The sequence below is a fragment of the Microtus oregoni genome, unplaced genomic scaffold, assembly GCF_018167655.1.
Source record: "Microtus oregoni isolate MIOR12 unplaced genomic scaffold, Mior012 000001F_ref0000356, whole genome shotgun sequence".
Classification (NCBI taxonomy): Eukaryota; Metazoa; Chordata; class Mammalia; order Rodentia; family Cricetidae; genus Microtus; species Microtus oregoni.
The window spans coordinates 74,477,787-74,487,066 of NW_024543060.1; the positions used below are offsets into that span (position 1 = coordinate 74,477,787).

Below are 9,280 nucleotides of genomic sequence, written 5' to 3' on the forward strand. Positions count from 1 at the left end.
CGTAAGGCACACTTTTATCCAATCTTGCTTGTCAGGTGTGTAGAAAGAGCAGGCCCCGTTGAGAACAGTGGTGTCGAGCAAGTTTTTTTACAGGTGGAAGCCGTGAGGACGAGAGGGACTCTTAAATCGCCTTGGGCAAGCACAGACTGGGAAAAGCCTGTTGGCACCACCTAGTGGCGTAACTGAGAGGTTAGCCCCTTCATAGTCTTCAAACATGCATCCGGCCTCTCAGGCACTTTACTTCAGTAGAGTGGTAGGTTTTAAAACATGCTTGTTCTAATGAAGGGACTGACTTTTGGTTTAACTATAACCTTATCTCTCTTCATTAAGATATTTCTTCTTGCCTGAATAAGAAATTAATTGTAGTCATAACACAGAGTCTGCAAGATGGCTCAGTAGATAAAAACACTTGCTGAGCAAGCCTGATAGTCTGTGTTTGATCTCTGGAACCTGCATAAATATCGAAGGAGAAAACAGACCCCGCAAAGTTGCTCTCTGAACCTCCACATGCGTGTGTCACATGTCCCTTCCATCACACACACACACACACACACACACATACACACACACATACACACACATACACACACACATACACACACATACACACACATACACACACACATACACACACACTAATAATAAACAAAACAAAAAATTTAAACATTAAATTTAAACCACTTATTTGTTACACTTAATTCTTAGACCCGAGTAGCATGTATGATTCGTGTAAAATACACACACACTAATAATAGACAAAACAAAAAATTTAAACATTAAATTTAAACTACTTATTTGTTACACTTAATTCTTAGACCCGAGTAGCATGTATGATTCGTGTAAAATTAATCACTGGGTATCATGTACCTAAATCTACTAACAGGTTAAAAAAAAAAAAAAAGAACTCACCTCTTTGCTCCAGATTTCTTTGCTGAGTTGGGCATTATTCTATAAAAACATATTTGTGGTTATATTGACTCTATCTAATATGGACAGATCTGCAATTAGCACTAAGTGCACAATTTAATACTTTGAAGTGCCTTACGTATGTACATTTCTCTCAGTGAAATCGCCCTTGCCCTAACATCAAAGAAATTATCTGATCAGAACAAACCTATCGCTCCAGCTATTGAACACCCAAGTACTTAATTATGGGTACATTCACACCACCTAACAACTGTGCCTCTCTCATGAGGGACCACAAAGGGCGTGAATCATAAAATAATTTGTTTGCTCAAGCTGTTATTAACTGTGGGAACTGCTGGTCTTTAAAACCGGCCCACTGATCCCAGCTATTTCCAGACCGAGTTTGATGAGTAAGAACTCAAGCGCACACAGACGATCCTGAGCAGACAGGGCGGCGGGGACGGAAGCTTGATCAGTCGGCACAGGGAACCCAGATGAACAGGCTCCCAAAAGCGGCCGTGGAGGGGAATGGAGCAGGCAAGAGAAGGAAAACAAGATGGCACTGTGGCAAAAGGAAGAGCTGGGATGATGTTGGAACAGGCTGGACAGGTGTGACTGACACCTGTCACACTCAAGGAAAGATGAATTCAAGGGGGACCTATTTAAAAATTTCAACTGGAGGCTCATGACCTGAGTTTGATCCCCGAACCACATGGGGGAGAGAACTGAATCTTGAAATATGTCCTCTGATTGACACACAGATGCCATAGCAAGCATTGCCCCCCATACATAAGTAAATTAATGAATTTCAACCTATGAAAATCATTAAGCTTTCAGTCATCCCATGCTTGTGTGTCTCTCTAGATAGACATTATGTCGTTCTATGTAGTCCTGGCTGTCCTGAAGCTCTCTATGTAGACCAGGCTGGCTTTGAACTCACAGAGATCTACCTGCCTTTGACTTCCCGGCGCTGGGGACAAGAGTGTGCACTACCATGCCTGGCTCATGACTAAATTTTTAAACAATCAGTCATGTCTTTCAGTGTGGCGACTCAAGAGTTACTACAAAAACGTATGAATACAGCTCTTTCCCAGTGTTCTGGGATCAGAGATGAAGTCGAGTATCATAGTGTCATCCGTCAATCACACCAGGAATACTAAGTTCTTCATGTAAATCTTCACCAACAGCTTGAAGGCTTGCCATCTTTACAAGAGAAGACAACGAAACAATCCTCAGGATTATTATAATTATTTTTAAATATAATCCTGGCTGTTCTGGAACTCATTATGTACTTGAACTCAGAGATCTACCTGCCTCTGTCTTCCAAGCGCTGGGATTAAAGGTGTGTGCCACCATGATTGGTTATCCTCAGAATTCTTTAGTTTGACAGGTCCAAACTGAACATTAAAGGCAAGAGGGGGAAAGTGGGCTTTGGAGGGTATGCACAGGAGAACTTTCCCACTGCTTTCTTGAAGCTTCACGAAGCAGGGTGAGCAATACACTGTTTAGACCTGGCATTTTTGGTGTTTCGTTTTGGTGCTGGGGGTCAAATTCAGGGCTGGTGGATGCTAGGCAAGAGCTGTCACTGCATCTAGCCAGCTGCATGGCTGAGGCCTTGCTCCATCAGCTCACGAGTTCCGTTTCTTCCTCTGGAAGGTGGTGATTCTATGGTTTCCTATGGTCACTGAGAGAATTGAACCATATGCTGTGCACAGAGTGTTTACCATGCCTGCCTGACAGGAGATACCAAGAACAGTTCCTTTCCTTAATCCTTGTGAGTCAACATACCAGACATGCTTACTGAAGCAGCTGGTCCAGGCCTCAGAGTTCTTTCCCACACTTTGGTTTTATATGTACATTGCTTTGGGAAAAAAAACAAAACAAAACAAAACAAAAAAACACAAGTTTTTTTTTTCCCCCAAACAGCTTTCATATAAAATTCTTATTAGCCAGAGAATCTATTATTATGCATAATTATAACAAGTGGCTTTTGTGCCAGTGATGCATATTTTTAAATCCAATAATTACACAACAGGGAAACTTACTTGTTCCACGTCGAGTTGAACTTGCAAATTTCTTAGTTCGGAGCCAATGTCATAGAACTTTCTAAAGAGAAAGGGACGATTAAGTATGTAAGTTACAAAAATAGCACTTCTATCTTTAGGCTCAGTATCAAATATAAAACGGGGGTTCTAAAGATATTTGTATACCAGGACCCAAGAATATATTCCTGCTCCTATTAACATTTGCAAAGATAAAAAATAAATAAAGCATTTTTTAAAAAGGGGGAGGGGGTGGAGAGATGGCTCAGTGGTTAAGAGCACGGACTGTTATTCCAGAGGTCCTGGGTTCAATTCTCAGCAACCACATGGCAGCTCACAACTGTCTGTGACTGCAGGATCTGACACCTTCACACAGACATGCATGCAGGCAGAACACAGATGCACATAAATAAAATTTTTTTGCAAAGATGTGTGAGTATAAGTGACAATTGCTAATGGTTTTACTCCAGATTCAGTACCTTGTCTGGTGTTATTATTGAGACAAGTCCCAAAACACAAAGAGCAAAAGTGTGTAGTTCAAGGATCTATGTAGAATATCACTTCTCACCTTTGGGAGACAAATGACCCTTTCATATCAGATATTCTGCATTATCAGTTATTCACACTGCAATTCATAACAGTAGCAAAATTACAGTTATGAAGTGGCAATGAAATAATGTTATTGTTGGGGGTCAGCACGGCGTGAGGAACTGTATTAAAGGGTCGCAGCGTTAGGAAGTTGAGAACCACTGGTGTAGAATATACTTACATTGGTAGTTCCTGCTGACAGACACCCACGCAATACTGTGCTGACAAGCTTAATAAAAATAAAAGAAGCTGGTGTATTGTTAAATGGCAAGCTTCATGGCAATATACAAAGAAACAACACAATGTAATTTCTTAAAAACATTTAAAATGTGAAGTACTAGCTTTAGATAAAAATAGTACCGAACTGTGTATATTAGAAGTATATATAACTTTGCCATTTAAAATTTATTTCCCTTATTAAGTTATGAATGGATTTTTGTGTTCTTCTCTTAAATAAGTTCTATAAAAAGAAATTAGGGGCTGGAGAGGTGGCTCAGAGGTTAAGAGCACCGACTGTTCTTCCAGAAGTCCTAATTTCAATTCCCAGCAACCACATGGTGGCTCACAACCATCTGTAATGAGATCTGGTGCCCTCTACTGGCCTATAGGATATATGTAGGCAGAATACTGTATACATAATAAATAAATCTTATTTAAAAAATGAGTCCTGCCATTTTGGGCACTTTGTGTATGCTTCCTGTTAGCTAAGCTACTTTTGTCCATTGATACTCACCTAACATTGCTCTGCTTATTTAAACACTCAGTATTGGGCATTGCGGTGGCTTTGAATAGGAATCCCCACAGGTTCCTATATTTGAATGCTTAGCCTTAGGAGGTGTGGCCTTGTTGGAAGGAGTGTATCCCTGGGCTTTAGGGTTTCAAAAACCTAAGCTAGACCCAGCGCCTTCTCTCTTCCTGTTGCCTGCATCTGGATGTAGAACTCTCAGCTGCCTCTCCTGTCTGCCTGCGTGCCACCATGCTTCCCGCCATGTTGATAACGATCTAAATGTCTGTTGTTAGCCAGCCCCAATGAAATATTTTCCTTTATAGGAGTTGCTGTGGTCACGGTGTCTCTTCTAGCATAGAACACTGACTAAGGCAGGCACGTCTCACAATATAGAACATTTGGGGTTGCCTGTTTCTGGCATGTTCACCGAAGCCAACGAGCCAGGAGGAAGAGCTGGGAGGAAACCACGTTCCTCACGTGCAGCACAGTTGAGACGCTCTTACACTGCTCTCTTTTCCAGCTCAGGGGACAAACAGCGTGAGCGCAGGAACGTCCATATGTCGGGCCGGGGAAGAGGATGAGTCTAGGGAAGAAGCCCAGGTGCAACCACTGGCACATGCAAGGGATTCTAAGGCGATGAAAACGTAGAGGATTTTAAAAATTTTATCTTCTTTTTTCTCCGATTTTTTAAAAATTATTTATTATTTATACAGTGTTCTGTCTGCATGCCAGAAGAGGGAACTAGATCAAATTACAGATGGTTGTGAGCCACCATATGGTTGCTGGGAATCGAACTCAGGACCTCTGGAAGAGCAGCCAGTGCTCTTAACCTCTGAGCCATCTCTCCAGCCCCCTTCTCTGAAAATTTTTAATTAATTTTTTCATTTATTTTACATACAGAGCAGTTTCCCCTTCCTTCTCTCCTCCCATTCCCTCACCCACCTCCCATCCCCACCCCCATCCACTCCTCCACAGTCTCTGGTAAGAAAGGGACAGGCCTCTCATGGGCTTGAACATCAAGCTGAGGCAGGACCAAGCTCCTCCTGTATCAAGGCTGTGTAAGGCAATCCGGCATGGGGGAATGGGTTCCCAAAAGCCAGCTCAAGCACCTGATCCCACTGCTAGGAGACACAGACAGATGGAACTATCCAACTGTCGCACACATGCAGAGGGCCCAGGTTGGTCCTACGCGGGGTCCCTAGCTGTTGGTCTGGAGTCCGAGAGCGCCCAGGTGCTCAGCTCAGCTGTCTCTGTGGGCTCCCCTCTCATGGCCTTTATTTTCATGTTCAACAGTTTACTAGCATACAATGCGCTGTGGCCGCATTCACCTTCTACCCCGCTCTCTCATCTCCGGCTCATATTCGCTAACCCCTTCTTCCCAGTTAACTCTTCTTCTACCCCCAGTGTCCTTCGCTCTGCTTCCTTTCCGCCCCCCTTCTTTCCAGGCCCCATGCAGGCTGTTGCAGTTGCTGTGGGCTCTTGGTTGCAGTAGACCATTATGGCATTTAGAAGAAAGTACCCCAACACGCTTTCCCCCATCATTTCATCCCCTAGTCCTTCCATCTCCTCTTCCACCGTGTTCCCTGGACCTCAGAAGGGGTGACACAGATGTCGTATATGAGACACTCAGTAGTCGCTTATTCTCAGCACGTTGCTCTGTTATGTTTTCTTCTTCGGTCATTTGTCCACGGCCCGTGAGCTTTTGCTGCAAGAATTTGCTTTTACACGCTGGTTCATTGGCAGACAATCTCTCTGGTCTGTTAAGTGAGGCACACTAAGGCTTCCTGCCTCTGTCTCCCAAGTGCTAAGATTAAAAGCTTGTTATGAGCATGGCCAGTTTTATGCAGCGCTGGGGATGGATCCTGGGGTCTTGAATATGTCAAGCAAGCATGCTATTAATTGCGCTAGACCTCTACGCTCTTGATTTTCTTTTTATAGCACCACAGCCAATATTACATCTGCTACTTGTTAGTGTTAGATCCCTTTGACTAGGATGAGTTTTGCTACTAAAAGTTATGGCTTTAATTTGCTTACTCACATTAACATTAATGCCTAGACATAGAAGAAGATGTCTTAACTTGTGTTCCTATTGCTGTGAAGAGGCCCAATGGCAAGGGAGACTCTGGGGAGGAGCTGAGAGGTCTACGTTTGGATTCACAGGCAGCAGGAAGAGAGCATGAGCCACTGGGCCTGGCTTGAACTTCTGAAACCTCAAAGCCTACCCTCCTTTGACATACTTCCTCCAACAAGGCCACACCTCCTAATAGTGCCACTCCCCATGAGCCTATGAGGGGGGGCATTTTTATTCATACCAGCACAGACTGTTTCAATTAAGTATCAGGAGAAGGGAGAAACCAGCAAGGGGCCAGCTGGTGGGGGACTTGGAATACTATGCCCAAGTTTGCACATTACTGTCTAGCCCCATCGGTACTCATTTCTGAGTTGATATTCTCCAGAAATTCTTTTCAACCTTTCCCTCTCTAATAGGGACATATTAAAATACTTAACCTGGGAGAAAAACAAAGGAAACCAAGAGATACTCATTAAAGCAACAAATATTCATCAAGTACCTATTTTTTTTTGCCAGCTTCTGGAAATACACCAAAGACCACCAGGACTGGTGTATGCTCACAGAGCTCTCGGTGGAGCAAAGAGAAGACAGTGAAGCACCAGGGGCAAGTCAAGGGAGAAGAGGCAGGCTGTGTCGGAGGCTGGGACGCTTGGGCAGATACCTGAGAGGGGAGTCAGGCATGCACAAAGGGCAAAGGGAACTGAACAAAGGTGCTTCACTGGGCTGGACCTCTAGATAACTCTGTCTTCTAGGTGTTTATAAATGAGGTGGCGAGAGACTGTACAGGCATTTGAGGTCATTAAAAAGGGTGTGTGCCTCCAGGGAAAAGACCACCGGTTACACTGGAGACTGTCGGTCTCTTGAAAAGGAGACGAAAGATAAGGAATGTGGGCTCACGTGGCCTGCATGTCCTCAGGGAGCTGACAGGATGCAAGTGGAGCATGTGGAGCATGAGAAGAGCCTGGCTGAGCCTTGCAAACTGGTGGCCAAGTAATGAGGCAGAACTAAAACAAGGACAGGGAGTGAGGGGGTTTGGTGCTCGAAGAGGCCCTTGAAGATTAACCTGAAGAATTTATCTTGATCTTGAAGAGGATTTAGAGACAATGAAAATAAAAATGTCAGAAAATAACCTATCGAAAGACAAATTGATTGAGGAAGCACCATGGACAAAGCCTCTGTGTTCATGGAAGCTGTACAGAAAGAAGACACGTGTGTGTGTGTGTGTGGGGGGGGGGTGGACACCGGGCACCTGGGCAGGAAAGCTAGCCCACCACGAAGGATGCCCAGAAAAGCATTTTGAATGAAGGCAGAAGGTTTTACATAGTGTGTGAAAGCAGTCAAAGAACCTGGGATTTCTTCTTTAATTTCCCATCCTTGAGTCTACACTGAAAAGACGCTCCAAAGACGTCAACAGATTCTGCCCTCTCTGCAGCTAAGCTTTGCTAGCCTACTAGGTGTGTGGCATACGGTGTGGGAGTGTCTTGTGTGTGCCTAGGGAGGCCCACAGTGAACTTTGGGCACCCTCCTCCGCTGCTCTCCACCTCAGGTTTTTGTGGTTTGAGACAGGTTCTCTTCCTGGATTTGCTGCTGTCCAGTCTGGCCTGCCAGTGAGCGCTGGGGTATCCATCCGTCTCCACCCCCCCTGCCGTGGATATCAGATGCTTGCTTCCATGCCCGGCATTTATGTGGGTGCTGGGGAATCCGAACTCAGCTCCTAATTCCTGTATAGCAAGCACTTTCCTCTCCCCAGTGAGTCTTTTGGGTTTTAAAACATTTCATTTGTTTACCAAACATTTTGTAATGATCAGAATTACTTAAAACACAGTTCCTCCGAGCTTCCCCTTGGCATCTCAGGAGCAGCTTAGCTAAACCACCCACAGGCTGTGGAATAAATAACAGCAACAATAATAAATTGTAACAACAGTGAAGCAGAAGGCAGGCAGGAAGTATTTGTTACACGAAGGAATAGTTTGCTGGTTATTTATTTTAATAAAGTGGAGCAGACTTGGGGCTTTCTGATTATAATGTTCTTCCTATTGTTTTTAATTCTAATGTGCTTTCCTGACCAGCTAAAGGAAAAAGGGAGTGGGGAAGGCGCTCACCACAGGCATCAAGGGAATGTCTCAGGATCTACAGTTTAGCCTTTCTAGGCCTGAGGCTACCACACTGAAAACACTGGAATGTGAAACTCATCCGTTCTGTGTGTTCCGGGAAACAATATTTTCGAGCTACCGCCTTAAATAACCATCTCCAAACCCCCTCAGTTACTCTTTTTCCTTCTTTTATGTTCCTCTCTGAGTTACATCTAAACGTCTACACAGTAGTGTTATTTGTACATGATATCCACTTCAATGTACTGCTCATTTGGAAATTTAAAATAGTCAACTTATGAAGAGAATACGCTCAGTTCTCTATGCGTTTACTCCACAAGGATGTTAGCAGTCACTTGAGGCGGACCGCCTCTGTATAGGGTAGAGCTTGTTTCTTTATAATTCTCCAACGCCTTTCCACCCGCCCAGTCATTCTGTTCGTAGCCAACAGCTGACCCAAAGATGACTCACGTCTTCCACGGACAAACCTTTTACTTTGCCTTGCACCCATCCTGCAATACAGAACACCTTTTACTCTGTGCTAACTCTCTCTGCCAAAATAAAGTGTTTAGTTAAAACACACACACACACGCACGCACACAGAAAATAAAAGGAAAATATTACCTACAAAGTGATTCCTATTCTTCTCTGCTTTTTCCTGTTTTTAAATAAATGGAGGAAACTTTTTTATGGCCTATCGTGTGATCGTTGATATATGTGTACATTGGATAATGTTTAAATCAGTGTAAAGAGACTTATCTTCCCAAACACTGTCCACTTCCTTATAGTTAAAACACTTGTGCCAATAATGTGAACTCTGCAGGGCGTTGTTATCTGTGCATGTCCTACTGTAGGC

General features: G+C 43.8%; 1 long non-coding RNA gene across 2 annotated transcripts in view; it reads right to left on the reverse strand.

Moving 5' to 3' along the window:
- The window catches only part of LOC121462684, a 29,417-nt gene extending 25,655 nt beyond the window's left edge, over positions 1-3,762 (reverse strand). The window contains exons 1-2 of one of the 2 annotated variants that reach the window (XR_005976358.1): positions 3,718-3,762; positions 910-948 (exon numbers count right to left, since the gene is read on the reverse strand). This is a non-coding gene — a long non-coding RNA (uncharacterized LOC121462684). The remainder of the gene's footprint in view (positions 1-909; positions 949-3,717) is intronic. The other variant, XR_005976357.1, reaches the window with a different exon arrangement.
- Positions 3,763-9,280: the final 5,518 nt, after the last annotated feature.